The sequence below is a fragment of the Branchiostoma lanceolatum genome, chromosome 14 (genome assembly GCF_035083965.1).
Source record: "Branchiostoma lanceolatum isolate klBraLanc5 chromosome 14, klBraLanc5.hap2, whole genome shotgun sequence".
In the NCBI taxonomy this organism is placed as follows: Eukaryota; Metazoa; Chordata; class Leptocardii; order Amphioxiformes; family Branchiostomatidae; genus Branchiostoma; species Branchiostoma lanceolatum.
In genome coordinates, this window is record NC_089735.1 from 12,286,348 (window position 1) to 12,302,719 (window position 16,372).

The window sequence follows — 16,372 nt, forward strand, 5'->3', positions numbered from 1 at the left end:
CACATAGCAATGCAGCACAGGTGTTGCTACTTATACATAATGAGATGCATTCCCAAACGCAAAGTATCTACATATGTACAATCACAGGGGATGACATCACTACGCGGTCCCAAACGTACAGAATGACAAATGACATTCCTGCTTCATCTGTCAAAACTTCGACTCAAGCTAAGCACGTTTGTTCCTTTGGCTGTTAATCTACCGATGACTATACTTCAGAATGGCAGGCAGCATCCCTTAGTGTTCCCTAGTGATAACATACTTCAGTGAGCTTTTGAAGATGGCGTCGTGTATCTGTCTATTGGGCGTGAGCGTATCACAGCATTGACATATCAGGTGCCTGCCTACGTGCACTGGCCAGAAACTGGCCCCTTGCTTTCCAGATGGATCCTCCAAGAAGTCCTGTCCCTTGCCCTAGCCTCTGCTTCCCGAATGTTTAACCCAGTGTCCTTCACGATCTGGTCTGTCCATCCCTTGGGTGGTCTTCCAGGGGTATGGGGGTAGCGAACTACTTGCTGTAGGCTTTGTAGACTAATGTTTGTGGGGGTATTCTTATGACATATCGATATTTTATGATTTTACATATATTACCAGGCAATTGTATGAATACAACATGTGGCAACTTTCATTACTTAACAACAATGCCAGGAAAATAATAGAATGTGTAAACTACATTTGATGCAAGTGACAATGCACAATCATATGTACTGCACGAATACATACTTTGAATCTATAACGTTATATTCTCACATTTTCTTATGCGGGCAGACTATTAAAGTAGGAAAACATACGCTCAGAATGTAGCTCCCATGGAGAATTTGTCTAGTGCATCGATATTGATCTTGTGGGGGAGGGGGGCAGAATGGTCGTAATTATCCGTAGAATTTAGAGAAATTCTTTAATCAACAACTATTTAGTAGGGAAACATACACGTAGAATGTAGCTCCCAAATGCTATGGAGAATTTGTCAAGTGCAACGATATTGAACTTGTGCGGGCAGAATGGACGTAATTATCCATAGAATTGAGTGCAATTGTTTAATCACCAACTATTTGATTAACTACAAGCACAACCAGTAGGGACACAACGCCGTAAACCTGAGTCTAGACTGAAAATCCTGGTAAGAATATGATTCATATCATCCCATGCTTTACATCAATCTTGCGGCTGCAATAAGTGAAGAAGTAAAATACACGAACATCAGTCAGAACAACCCCCATGTCTTTGTGTATATCTAGGTTTTATCTTTTATTATTTTTTCTAACGAACTCGCTCAGTGCAAGGCCGTAGGGGGTCACTCATCAAAGCACTGAACTAATTCTTACTGTAGCAGCATCTCTTCGCCCTAGGTCAGAAACATCAATGCTCGAGACAAGCATGACTTCACTGACCCATTAGGAGAAGCAGGCGTTGCGAAGGCTGCTCGGGAAATTCCCTACCCCATTTAGGCCGGAATGTTTTGATCCACTCACACCGGGGCATACCCCTACTCTTTTTCGAAAGATGCAGTGGGTTCTTTTTTACGTGCTCAATGCGTGACTCTCCTCAAACACGGGACCTCCATTTAACGTCCTTTCCGAGGGACGTCCCTAAAACCCTAGATGAGCTAGGGACTCATTTATGGAGACAATAGCTGCATACAGGTAGCCTTATGAACCGTACATGGCGCCTTGGTGCTTTTGCTACCCCGTCCATGATTTGCTGTTCATTTGATAAGGTTCTACCGAACCGGTTGTAAACAACCCAGAATATTAACGTCACCGACAATCAATGTGTCGACTGTAAGCCTCTTTCATGTTGGATGAGGCCCTGAATATTTTCAGGAGGATATTGCATCTTTCTTCAATTTATTCAGAAGTTATTACATTAAAAAGTGCAATTTAAAGAGGGTACATCACATGTACTGAATAATGCACCTATAGTAAGCAAGTGACGTCTGCAAGAATGGGTACTTTGGTTTCAAATATAAAACATATTTCATGATTATTCTATCCATCTATCAAGTTATATAGAGTTGTTCTTGACTGTCAGTTTTAACATATGCTGACGGTACACGTATACGTTTGCGGTTTGTATCCCAAATATAAAACATATTTCATGATTATTCTATCCATCTATCAAGTTAAATAGAATTGTACTTGACTGTCAGTTTTAACGTATGCTGACGGTACACGTATACGTTTGTGGTTTGTATTCCTTTTATCCTCCCTAATAAACGTCCACTGGTCTACATGTATTAGCAAGGTCATTTTGGTGTTCACCAGAGAATACTGAAGCAAATTACATTTCTATTGCAAATCATGTACTGCCGAAATTACATTTCCATTATAATCTGCACCGTCTACTCCTTGAAATTTCCTAAATTCAATTTCTGTGACAGAAAAGTGAGTTTTCACTTGCCTTGATTGAAATTGACATGTTCTGGTAAATTGATTTAAAAGTTGCCTGCGAAAGGAATTGGATTTGGAAAGAGAATGACGCGTGCCCAACGGATTTAGTAGTGCTCATAGTGGGTCACCTTGGGTATGTCATGTCAGATTTAACAGCGACTACCCAAACGTGGACATAAAAGAACTTTATTGCGCGACTATTGTAGCAGGTACAAAGTATGGCAACAACAGTAAACATAGAACAAGACATAAGTATGGAATAAAACCATTCACTACAACAAAATGACTATCTTAGGTTTTCCATGATTCAAGTTGGGCTACTTTTGAGTATCATAATTTTTTCTAATAACAAAACAGTCTTTTATATATTTGCCTATTTTAACACTGTATGAGCAGTTGCATCTAAATATATAGTCAAATCTATCAGTGGCATTGAGTGTCTTAAAATCTGAAGTACTTGAATTGAGAATGGTGAATAACTTATCGCGTAGGGCATCATATTAAAGCATTCCATAATAAAGTGAAACTCATCTTCAATTCGATTTGGGCAGAATGGACAAAACCTTTGGTCAGGAGCTACATTAAAATATCTACCTGTTTTTATATTCAATCTATGGCTACTAATTCTTAACTGTGTTATCGCTTTACGGATTTCAACATTATTCACATCATGACTGTGCATACATGATAAAATATCACCACTGTAAAGTTCCTCTTGGCTGCCTCCAACAGGGCATAATAATAATAATGTTATTAGCAGGTTCTTGCCCGCGGGCTAAATGCAACATGAAACAATGCATAGCAAGGGTATGCTGTACAGATAGTGCGACTTAACAATGTTGACATTCAAGTAGAACACATGGCCATTCTAAGAACTTCTACGGAATACAGTCTACGCTTTTTGGGTTTGACTTCTTTTTTGGAAGCAGTACTAGTGGAAGACGAAGTGTCCCACCTTTTTGTAATGAGTGGGTTTTGGGAGGTTAACTGGGTTCTAGTTTTCTTCTCGTCAGTAAACGTTTGGAAATTGTGGTAAGTTTTGGTGGCTTCTTTAAAAAGCTCTTTTCTTTCCTAGTCATTGAAGGGGCAGTTTGAGATAAAATGTATTTCGTCTTCCACCGCTTTTGACATACAGTAGTTACAAAATCTTTCCCCCATAGGTAACTGAGCATAATGAACGCTGACATGAAGAATACGGCCCGAATACTGACTTTACCAAAGAAAAATGGCCTGAAAGTTTTGCAGTCCTTTGCTTACTAGCTTCATGATAACAGATACAACTGTAAGGGGACTTGCCGTGTGTATGGCAAAGCAATCCATCCAACTTACAGAGGGTTAATCGGACTGATTAACCCTGTCAATTTCGTACCAATCAAATCACCGTATAGCTCTGGTTTGTTCTATGATTAGTAACATTCTAACTGTCTTCGCGAACTTATACTTCCATCCATTATTAGGGTTGGTGCGGAACGTGAAATGAATACGCCTCGTGCGAGCCCCGTTATCTTATTCCCAAACAACTAAAATAAGAGTACAAGGAAGGTCGTTAATCCAACATCAATCATACTGTCCTGCTAGGTAACTACAGAACATGTGTAGACATGTACGCCATTAAGCAACACGACGTCTTCGTACATACGTCAAAACTCTACCATCTGATAACAGCACAACGATTGCCGATCGCTTCCTACAGCTTAGGATACACACGATATGCATCGCAACAACCTGACTTGATGAGAATGCTCATCATACACACGATGAAACTAATCTTAGTGTTCCCTTAATGCGAATCGCAGAGGCATCTTCCAGTCAAAGCCTACTATCTGGTCATTACAATTCACCTAAGACATATTACGCACAGGTAATTGTAAGGAAGCTGGTTTAAAAAACAATTACACCTCCCAGCTGTGGTTGATTTACAAAACTTTGACGTCTTTCCAGTGGTAATTGCCAGGATATGAAGCGGAAAGTAGCCTTTGGTGGAATTCCAACGGTAATGTTACTGTAAACGGTTTTTTAGGGAAGCTCGTTCTAAATGCTTCTTCAAATGCTCAGGTCTTTCTGTGAATAATGGTCTGTTCTGGCTTGGCTTCGTTGCGTCTAGACGTCTATGTTGCTGCACAACTCTTCGTCTGCTTCTGTGTTTCTTCTAAGTGTGATTTATGTTTTTTTGTGTGAATTAACGTGTGGATGATTTCTTTGATAAGACCTTTGTACTTTATTGTAAAACGGTTTGAAACGTGTTGATTGAGAACCTTCAGCCAAATACGTTCTGCATGCCCATTCCATATCACCCGCACAGCCTAGGATAAATTGGTTGGGATATTTTTTCGGTTGATACAGATCTCAAATGAGAATTGATATCGCATACAGAGATGCGGCAGGAAGTAATGTACGTTAGTGTGGACACCGTCTCACATTTCAACCGTACATAAATGTCGGGGGGAGTTATAGTAGAGCTCAAAAACGCCATAACGAAGGGTTTTGAGCAATAAGTTTGTACTAAGATGACAGTCGCGTAAACCCCCAAACTGACCTAAACATCTGCAACGACCTTCAGATAAAGATGACGTGTTCAATACTTCGAAGTTAAGAAAAAATACATTTTATTGTATCTTTTAACTCTTTAAAGTAACATTCAGAACATAAACTACACTTGAAATGATAAAATATTTGATATTTGTCACATTTTTGTGGCACCACTTGCAATGCTGTGATATCCATTTATCATTCATGTGTCTAATATTAACCCACGTTGGAATGAATCCTTTCCTAAAATTTTACTGACGTTTGAAACATTAACGGCGTAGCTGTAGCTTTTGGAGAGGATATTACTCGCTTTTACTGTAATGAAGAACGGATCCAATAAAACATGATTGATGTGTCAGATGTGATACATCCTTTCTTGTTGATATTGATATCGCATGCAGGAAGTAATGTATTACCTCTAGCATACGTTGATAAGTCGAAAAACATTTTTGAAAAAAGAATAAACTCTTTTTAGAAAAAAAAACTTCTCGAGCCCATAACAAAGTGCTCCCTTGATGTAGCCTAAAATCCGGTCTTGTTAGGCTTACTCCGCTTCCAACGGTCGTTTGACAAAGCGCCCAATGCATTTCATTTATAAAACACGAGTTTTTAACGCTTTGTATGTTTTGTTGTCTTTTAGTAATACATTTGAATGAAATTCCCATTACAAAGTCAAGGGTAACACAAATCTAATCCGGGCCGCAGCGAGGTCGCGAACGTGCCGTGGGTCCAATGAGATAGGGGCTTAACAAGACTGGACTCCAGGCTACCCCCGATGTGCTCCCGGTAAATATGAGGGTTGTTTGGATTAATTTATGCAAATTTATTTATGAGACACAAATTTATGAATGTTTTTAGTTTGATGAGCCCAATAGCTACATTTCGTATAAACTTTCATAAATTTGTGTCTCGTGAATAAATTTGCATAAATTGATCCAAACAACCCTCTTATCTAGCTGCTCCCTGTACATTTACAAGCAGTAGTGGCTGAACCGTACTTCTAATACTAAAGGCTTACCAGGTAAATCTCCTGTAGTCATACGTGACCATTACCCACCAGGTGGCTTGGTTAGATTGATGGTCTTGTCGCTGGGCATCAGAACACACCAAAGGACGAGGCCAAGCCCTGTCAGGGAGGTCCTTCACCACAACATTCGTCTTCTGCCATAAGAGACGTTAAATGGATTGTTCTCACAAGATCGTGCATTTACCGTTCAGATAATGTCATTCGTTACCACCAAGTGCAAGTTCACAAAGAGAAGTTTTGATGAGTGATGCAACTCTAGAGATCCCGACGGGATGAAATTACTGGGAAACATTTAGTATTGACGTCAGACAATAATGTATCGACATGAATATCTGTAGAAGAAAGCAGCATTCGCTCATGCGGGAGTGATCCATGGATTTCTTGTAATCCCGTTTGAACTTGATGGAAGCTTTTAACAAAACTGTCAGAAGAGACCAATCATATCAAACAATCTTAAAACAGATTACTTGGCATGAGGGCACATGAATCCAACCTATTAAACGGAAATAGCCTGGACAATTTTCTTAGATGAAAATGAGAATAGGTGCAAGTGATCGGTGTGTCTTTATCCTCGACAATCCGGCCAATTATATTTCATAGCCTCACAGCCACTTCAAGTAGCTTGCAGTAAAGTGACTGCCTAAGCGTGAAATTGGGCGGCAATTCTTGCGCTCGGTTCAAAGAACTGGCGGTAAATGACTTGCAGCCTGGACCTCCTGGAGAAAACAGCTTACTGTCTTCAGTCTTTAGGTGATGAATGACTTTTATCGCAAACTATCACTGACCATCCTGTTGTTCAATATGGCGGTAGTTGTCCCTTCAGTAGTTACTCAAAACGGCGGTTAGAGTTTGAATGGTGTGAAATGGGTTTGAGTGCGGCAAGAGAAGGCGAGACTAGGTGAGGGTGAAGGTGACATGTCTTACGGTGTGATTTCGCAGGGCCCCACTGCAAAGTAGTGACATTCACTGGACTGGGCAACCCTGGATAAATATGACAGGAATAAATTGGATAAATAAATATAGCCAACCTTGTGCCGAATTCTAAACTGACGAACAATATTAAGCAAACAACAACAGCGATTTTGAGTTGTTATTGTTTTGAAGTATTTGTTGATTTATTACTCCTATGTTTGATCATTCCTGTTTTATGTTATTTATTACTCCTATGTTTGATCATTCCTGTTTTATGTTATATGATTGTGTAATTGATCACAAGTGAAGTTTAAGTTAAGTTATTCCTTTATATTCTGATTTGTTATGATTTGTCATGTAACGTAAGGGCTCCCTTGGAAATCAGTTACCTTGCTAACTGAAGGGACCACCCTAAAGATCAATAAATAAATAAATGAATAAGTGTACAATGATTGGTACATGTTACAGACAGTAAACGAAAATGAATATTCTGAAGCCATTTATAAATACTCCAGTTGGCTTGACTTCTTTTCTGCAGATAATATGATACACAAATGTTCAACACTTCAGTAGATAAAAGGGTTGGATGATGTTATTAGCACGGCAATTTTTCTTAGGTTGGCAAGATTGACAAAGCACAGGAAAATCATGAATACCTCCTTGAATAACTTATTTCATGTAAAACTGTATTGAGGATGTTGATATTAAAAATAGAATCTACAAAATGTATAGAACAATACATTATTAAGTAAACCTGACTTGTTAACCACCGTTCCTTTCTACGTCATTTTTCATTCACCTCCAGTGCTAGAAAAAAATCTCGCCGTTTCGAATCGTGTTATTGGAATTCATAAACCGTGCAAGCCTTGGAAATCGTATTGTATCTTTTTTATCCTAGCGCCTCCCTGCGAGTGAACATAATGGACTGATCCATGTCAGCCTGACTGTGGGCTCGTCCTGGTGTGAACAGGACAGACAGAAGGATGCCGCGGTACTGTGTACCGGCTTTGTCCTTCAGCTCCATATGACTCCTACAGCTGGAGACCGGATCATTCTCACAGATCAACCGAGTACCTGTTGATTGCGGTAAGTAAAGTCAACAGTTTTAATCGCCATTGCTGCTATACATGTGTGTGTATCTATTATTTTTTCAGGAAAAAAAGGGATTTTTTCAGGAAAAAATGGTCAGGCTGTTGCCAACCAATTGTTTCTCATTCTTAGATGCAGGTTATGTAGTTTTGCAATATTCTGGGCAACCTCTTGTCTTCAAAGGTAAAATATGCTTCATTTTTACTTTCTTCACATTGTAAAAATCTCAAACAGAAGGCGTACCAAGATATAAACCACGCGTGGGCGAGTTTATGTTTCAGACAACACACCTATTTCTAAACGTCTGCAATATCTAGTTAATAAACCAACGGAGCGATCATTTCTATTGAAAGGCATGCATTACTGTATTGTTATGTTGGAGGTATGTGTCAAACACCCTGCCTGATGTTGATAGGTAATATGTACGTAGACTAAGAAAATCGCTTGCCAATAACTTAATGTTTCAACTTCCTTGATGTATTTTACATACCACATAACAGCTAAGCCACACATTCCGTCATTTTGATGCCAAATGATTCCTTCTCAACTTAAATGTGAGAATTCAAGGGTAATGTGAACATTTGCTTTAATCTCCGCTTCAGGGCAGTTTTGTGTTCTAGACATTAACCAAGAATCAGCCTTGCATATCTACGACAAAGACTTTAAAGAAAACATACATGATTATCAATCAACGGCGCCCTTTAGAGGGAACAGCTATTAAGTCAATACTTTCTACAATCAATCAGGTACACTGAACGATTATTGTAGACTCAACATTTCTTAGTGTGGTGATACTTTACTAAAGGGAGCACAGTCTAGAGCAGAGCTAGAGGCGGTTATCATTTTCCGATAAAGTATAGATAAAGGACAAAAATCCTTTCTACAACACGGCGATCTATGAGCGACCGTAGTGCGACCAAAATTAGATTTGTGCAACCATTGATTTTATAATCAGAATATGATGCAAAATGTATAAAAAAATATGATGTAAAAGACAGATTAACTAACAAAACCTTCAAAAAATTCGTTCTTCAACTTTGACATTCGTTGAGCAATCTCTGAAATCTTCGCTCAGTGGTCGTTGCGCAGTTGCAGCCTCTAGAGAGAAGAGGGTGTAAGTAAGGCGGAATAACTGCATATCATGCATCGTTGGCTGTTGAATTTAATGCTACATACTCTAACCCTACCGGGTCAGCAGGCGGGTCAGGAAGTTTGCTAATGAATAACTCCACACGTTTGATGCAGCTTTACTTGGTGCAAACCAAGCTTATGATTTATTTTCAAAGTTACGGAGGTTACCATATGTATTCAGAACACACCGACACATTCTGAATGATTTGTTCGACCGCGAATCGATATAGACAATAGTTAACTTGATGATAGAAAATTGTGTAGATTATAGCGCACTAGACACAATAACGGAGGAGAAGTCATTAGGATTGCCTTGATTAAAGAGTACATATAAATGGGCACGACTGGAAAGTGGATTTCTAAAAGACCAACATAAAAAGGCTTTTGTACGGGGGAAATTTTCTCTCCAAATTTATTAATCAGCATTTTTAGACCTTCTCAAGGTTGGTAGTTTTGATATGCGAACACATATCTCTTACATGAGGAGAAAAGTACTGAAATATTCTTAGATTGAATTTCCCAGATGGAATGAAGTATTGTTATCATTGAGGAAACGCTCTATTATGCATGTTACATGTTCCTCTTGCATATTGAAAGGTATTTAGCAGCATGAGGTCATTAAGAAGACTAATTGCACGGAAAAAGATCTATGGATCTATGACAAGAGCATATTTTACCGGAGGCAGCTAGTTTGGCGTACTTCCTTACTACTTAGTATTTCATTCCGTCAACTCCCGTTACATAAAACATTGGGGAATGAGGTCTGTTAGATATATTTTTCATGCAGTGCAAAAAGGTATGACAACTTTGCAACCGGTAAGCATCCTTACATTTCGCACCATGCATTGAGAATGCCTCCATGGGAAACGTTTTGAGAATTTATTTCACAGCTTAGAGGAAACTTTTGTAGCCTGATTCTTCAGTAGCAAACAAGTAAGTAGATATGAGAGCCGACCTAAATTGTAGCATTTTAAGGCGTGTGTGGTAGATCACAACTAAAACTGTCTGCCGAAATCGATCCAAGGCCGTCTCATGATTCTACTAATCAATCGAACACATGGCTGTATAGGGATGATGTACTACGATACCACAGAACTATTCTCTAGAGCAGAGGAGATGTTCAGTGGTGTGTGACATTGGGGCCGTGCAGAGGAAAAATGTGAGCGGGTGTTTTTAGAAGATATGGGAACCCTTTAATAAGACTGGTTTGCTTTGGGAAGATTAGGATCGGTGTAAGAGAATTCAGATCATGTAGCACTAGGCTGCGATTCGTTTACCTTTGCGTGTAGCTTGTTATACTTTAGGCCTGTACTTGGTTCGTGATGTCTGCTGCGGTCGCTGACCGTCTAGGTCCTGTTTATTGCCTGGCTGCCTCTCTTATTAGATCGTTATGGGCTTTGCTGACTGTCAAACTATTCCCACACACTGTCCAAACTTGATTGCGTAGACGGAACTCAGTGTTGGCAAAGGCAATGTATGTGTGATGAGGTAGTTTTTCCCTGTACTTTCGCCAACACGTCGACCTCTCCCTACATTTTGGGAAGGCAAATTCATAAAAACAGAACATCCTGGAGGGAGATGTCTGCAGCCGCCATACATCTGCCCTGATGCCTGCGGTTGATTGATTGAAATTCATAGCCTACTTTGCGTTGTTTTGATTGAGTTTGGGCAAAACTTTGAAAAAGGATTGCTTCTGATGTCAGTTAGGGTATAGCAGGATTTACGGGTGACTTTTGACCCTATGTCTTGACCCATGTAGTCTTACTAAAGCAAGTCATGATTTGATTCCGTCGTTCGTATTCAGGGTTCACGTATTTCCTCGATCCAAGGCCAAGAGTCCTTCACGCACAGCGTACATGAATATCGTTTCATCGGCATGGCTGGAAGTCTAAAAGCCGCTATGCAAAGCACCTTAGCGATTTGTTCACAATTCCACTTATTTGATTCCATACTTCTTCATTGATGTACCTTTGGTTGTACCTCTGCTGACCTGGCCTAAGTTACCCCTAAGTTACGTTGATGAGTGAGACCAACATATATACACTTCAATGAGCGCCTTAAATTTCAGAGAAGGTCTCTGGAGACTTATTACTAGATTTGTAACCCTACTCACGTCCCTTTAACAAGGACGCCCAGGCAAGGCGGCCCCACGATGCAATACTGCTTTCTCTGGTCAAAATTGTACTCATAAATATGACAACATTTTCCTAACGATTCAATTTTCGAAACATATCGACTTCATATAAATCTAACCTTGTTATCTTAGCATGAAAGTTCATCTGTGTTGGTAAAATTCATTCTTAACTAAGATTAAACTTTTCATCCAACACTGCAAAGAAATTGGGACTGGACCCGTCTACTTCTGGAACGTGACGTCAGAGACACGTGACCGTAGTAGCGGGTCATACGTGCCAGGTAACTTGTGTCGCCCCCGTCTCTGTTCAAGGGGCGACACAACGTTGTTATGTTTGAATTATAAATTACTCTTCCATTTCTGACTGCACTATCCATTTTTTCTCGACAATGCCGTCTCTTTTAATTTCAACTTAAATCTTGTTGTCGAAGTTTGGATGGACGTAATGTCAATTCGTAATAAGGCGTTCTCATTACTTTACCAACCATTAGGACTACGAACCTTTTAGGGGTAAAGGAGATGTGAAGCTAGAATGTTTCTAGCATGCTTTTAATCTAACAGGATGTTAGAGCCTGCTGACGTGGGGAGCACCATATCTGATTATTTCTCAAAGATAACCGACAGCCCATGTACTTTCAATGATGAAAGGATAATTGTCAGCTTACACTGGACTAATCCCACTACAAAGCTTCAAGTCGCTTCCGTTGTACTACTATTATTAGAGTTCAGATACTTGTCTTTGAGGGTTGCAGGAATGTTTCAAAGGAACACCGCTTCTGACGTGTACAACTGTATCGCTGAAAGTCTAAAGAAGCAGACACATTATACGACGAATATCTCTAAAAACGCCCTACTCAAGTCCAGACATCAACGATGGCGTCAACAAGTGGAGGACTAAAACCTGCTTAAAACAATAGCCCAACAACTTAGAAAGCTTTTAGATTTTAGCTGAAGTGCTCTGGATACCCTACCAGCACTCTTCTGCAGAACTTTTTAGATGGATATGACTACAATTAGCCACCTAACTTCAAGCTGAAATTACGCTGCACTATATGACACTGCTCCAAGTTGAGTACAGTATATGGAGCCCCAAATTCTCTTAAGGCTGGTTCTATCAGACAGTTTACCCGCCACAACATTTCCTACATTGTTAGTAAAAGGGTCATTTAGAGGGATTAGGGCTTTCGGATATTGCTTCATAAAAGCTCTGTATTTCCCCGGGCACAAATTGCCAATAGAATGCCCATAAATTCCTGAGTGATATCCCCTGTGTACTGGGAAGGGGACTTGCAAGGCCAAAAAGCCACACCAGCCTTCCCATCCCAACTGATGCATAATGACAGAGGAAAGCCTGAGATTGAATGTTCACTGGCTGTGTGGGCACTTTCCAGAATCTCACAGAATACTCTTTATGAGCGTTTACGCCATGGAAGCAGGCCCCAGATAAAAGCGCTAAGCCAAATATGCATGACTGATTTGCTCAGTAAATTGCATGTGGTTGGGTACGTACGGTAAAAGGAAGAATGTTTCGTGTTTTAATGTTGAGCCGAGAAAGCTTGTATAACATGCGATTGATTAATTACATATTCTGGCGCCTTTTACGTAGTTTTGATGTCACGACCCCACTCAATACCAATTTATATTCATTGCTGTTTGCTTCGAAGGAGACAGGAATATTCTTAACTTTCATGAGATAAATAATACGCTCCTCTTCCATTTTTATTCATTTTGTGATATCAGTCGCTCGCATTTCATAATTTGTATATTCCAGCAAGCTCACATAATTCTTCAGAATGCCTAAAAGGAATTGACATTCAACATATAGAGAATAACACATCAAAGTCTTATTAATCAACAAAACCACTCGTTACACTTAATAAAGTTCATTGTCGAAATCGTACGTGCCAGCTTGTACCTAACCGCTTAGGAATACAAAGAATTATCCATTTAAGTATCAACAGAGACAATGTAAAGTCTGTTAAGGATTGATTCTTGTCGCTGAGTCTGTACGTTTTGCGTGACAAACATAAGTTCATTAAGAAAAGTGCAGTAGCTCTGCTGATGAGTACACACGGCAATCGCAGAAAAGGCGAATGCGGTGATTCGAAAGGCACTTCGTAGTCGGTATGTTAAATCTCAGTGCTGGAAGAACATAGTACAATTATGGATCATTTCTATTAGAAAACGAAAATGACCCCGGGCTCATTTTAAAAATTGCCCATTTCAAGTTGTGAAAGAGTTGGCAAACGGATGGAAACTCAGTCAGGAGTATAGCCCTGCAGTCTGCAGCTACAGGTCGGGGTGGTTGGGAGTAGGTTAGAAAACTTTCGAAGTTCGGTTGGGAGTACGTCATATGTACTGACTGGGAAATGGTTAGGAAAGTAGAATCTTACGATTTATTTTGTATTTTCTTTTAGTGGTTTGTAGTTAGCCGTGCGAAAGTTTGCGCTGCGTCAATAGAGCTTCTACAATAATCGTTTTCCTTTTATCTTAGATTGGAGATAAGTTTCAGGTTCACCTCTGATCTCATTCAGGATATTCTAATTGACTCTTGGCCCACAGTGCTTGAGTTCGTGCAGTGGTAAAGCATATAAAACATTTGATGGTTATCAGTGCAATAACGAAAGTAGGAGTACGCCTATCTCTGCCGCTGGCAGCCGGCCTGACCAGGATCGATTCTGCCTGATTGCAGAGCGGTGTCAGCACAAAATGTCGTGATTACCATCCTCCACCGACCACGGCTGAACTGATTTCCCAAAAGAAGAACTTCGTAAATCAACATTTAGAAACTCTGTGACTGGCTGAACGTCTGTAGTAGTCGTAGTTATAACTTGGAGCCAAACCCATAAAGCTGTAAGCTTTCCTTTGGGACAAAGGGGAATGGAGTCAGAGCAAGAAATGATCGCATCATTTCATACACGGATACAACCTCCAAGCCTAATATCAGGGAGCTATAGAAAACCACACTTCCCTATCATTCACACGTACGCATACGCGGACATATTCATTACTAATAAAGGTCAAACTAGCCCATCTTGTCATGGTTCTGTGAACACGAAAACACAATTTCAACAAGGTGTATATTTCTCCACTAAGTGAGTTACACATGATATCTCATGAGCCCCATGGCCATGGACTTACATGACCTGTTGATAAAGTTTCCAGGCTGACGTAATTGAAGGAGACAGTCGTGGCTTAGCACGCCTCCGCTTGTACTTGTTGATAGCTGAACGTTTATTTTTCTCCACAAACATTTCACAAAGCTGTCAGAAGATAAAATATTTGATTGCTGCCCTTTAGATGCAAATATAACTTTACTTAGTTATACAATGATAAAGCAAATAAAGTTCAACGTGGATCATGCAGTGTATGCAGAAAGGATTTTGTTTGATATTTCCCTGGAACTTTCTTTTGATGACCGTTTGCGTGTGGCGGGGAGTGAGATAAGACTACCGAGGCAAGCACGCAAGGAATACAAATGATTCTCTCGCTCTACTCCTACGGAATAAAAGTTTTGTCTAGTCAGTTATTTGAGCGAACGTTTTAGATATATGCCAGACACTTAACAGTTGTGAGAAGTGGGTTTCAAATGTGCCCATTTTCATGGGATATGAACTCATTTCGAATGGTGAACCTGCAATCTCTTCCACGACTCTTCTGTGGTGGTCGGTAGCTCTCTTGAGATTCTTACATAGTCGACGAGAGCTTTCCATAAAGACGCAGGTGTACACTGTAGCTTATATCTCTATTTCAAAATGTCACTGCTAAGAAAAGAGGATGTGCAAGCGCTTGGGAAAGTAAGTGGGTCGTGCTTAGCTTGTACCCCAGGGAAACAACTTTTACCCCAGCTCATATCTGATGCTGAAGCTCGGGAATACAATAATCAGTGGAAGAGGCGTTCATGACGTGGCCACAGTTTCTTCTGTAATGACACAATTGCTGCATTGCGAAATACAACCAGGCATTCAAAAAGTAGAGCTAAAATCAATGATCAACACATTGCCTTACATTACATTACATAACATTACATTACATAACATTACATTACATTACATAACATTACATTACATTACATAACAGTCACTGCCAAAAGGTAGCGAATGCCAACCGAAACATCTGACCGTTTACAAAATCTATCTGCATGGTTGCTTGAGTACTGTTGCCTTCCGTATCTTATCGCCTGGATGTCTAACCTTCGCCGACGTAATAGTTAACAATATCCCGACTTTCTATCGTGTATGTAGCTTGCAACGTCTTGTTAAAAACAGAACAGAACATTTTTTAACGTCTTACACAGCAAACAAGCAACGCCATCTCCTTTTTGTTCACTGACTATGGTCGTATCCTAGCGCACTAAACTATCCTATATTGGCGTCAATGCATTTCAGAAGACGCAGTTAAGTTGCTTTATCAACAGGAATGGTTTGTCATCGACATGACGGTTCATAACTTTCAGTCTGATGACTTTATATAATCCTCTACACGGTTATTCAGATTCCTTTTACCCAACAGATTTGTTTCAGACACATGTATTCCATGCGTGTATGCAAACTTTTATCTCTAGAACATTCTAAAATGCTTTCTTTGTTCCAGAAGATCCTTATTGATATCTGGAAACACATCGGAAGACTTATAAGTGATCCAGCAATTGAAGAAATCTTATAACTTACGTTCAAGTACGCGGTTGTCATCCGTCGTACTTAGTTGTGGTCCATTGTGTTCAAACCTGACTCAGGTGATAGCATTGAAAGTCGAAATCGATTCTTTCTGCCGCTATGATATCAGCCTTCTTACGACAAACTTAGATGAAAAGAAAAGATACCATCAGCCTTACCATCAATCACACGAGACAGAACCATCATTCTTTTGAAAGGTTGTCCACGTGAATAAAAAAGACTCTTATTACACAACCAAGAGATTTATTTCACCGACGTTTCGGTGACCATCTGTCACCTTCTTCAAGGCAATTCTGACTGGTTCACATAGCAATGCAGCACAGGTGTTGCTGCTTATATTGCATTGCTATGTGAACTAGTCAGAATTGCCTTGAAGAAGGTGACAGATGGTCACCGAAACGTCGGTGGAATGAATCTCTTGGTTGTTTAAAAAGAGTCTTTTTTATTCAGTGACTTACCAACCTGATGAAACTATTCACAAAGG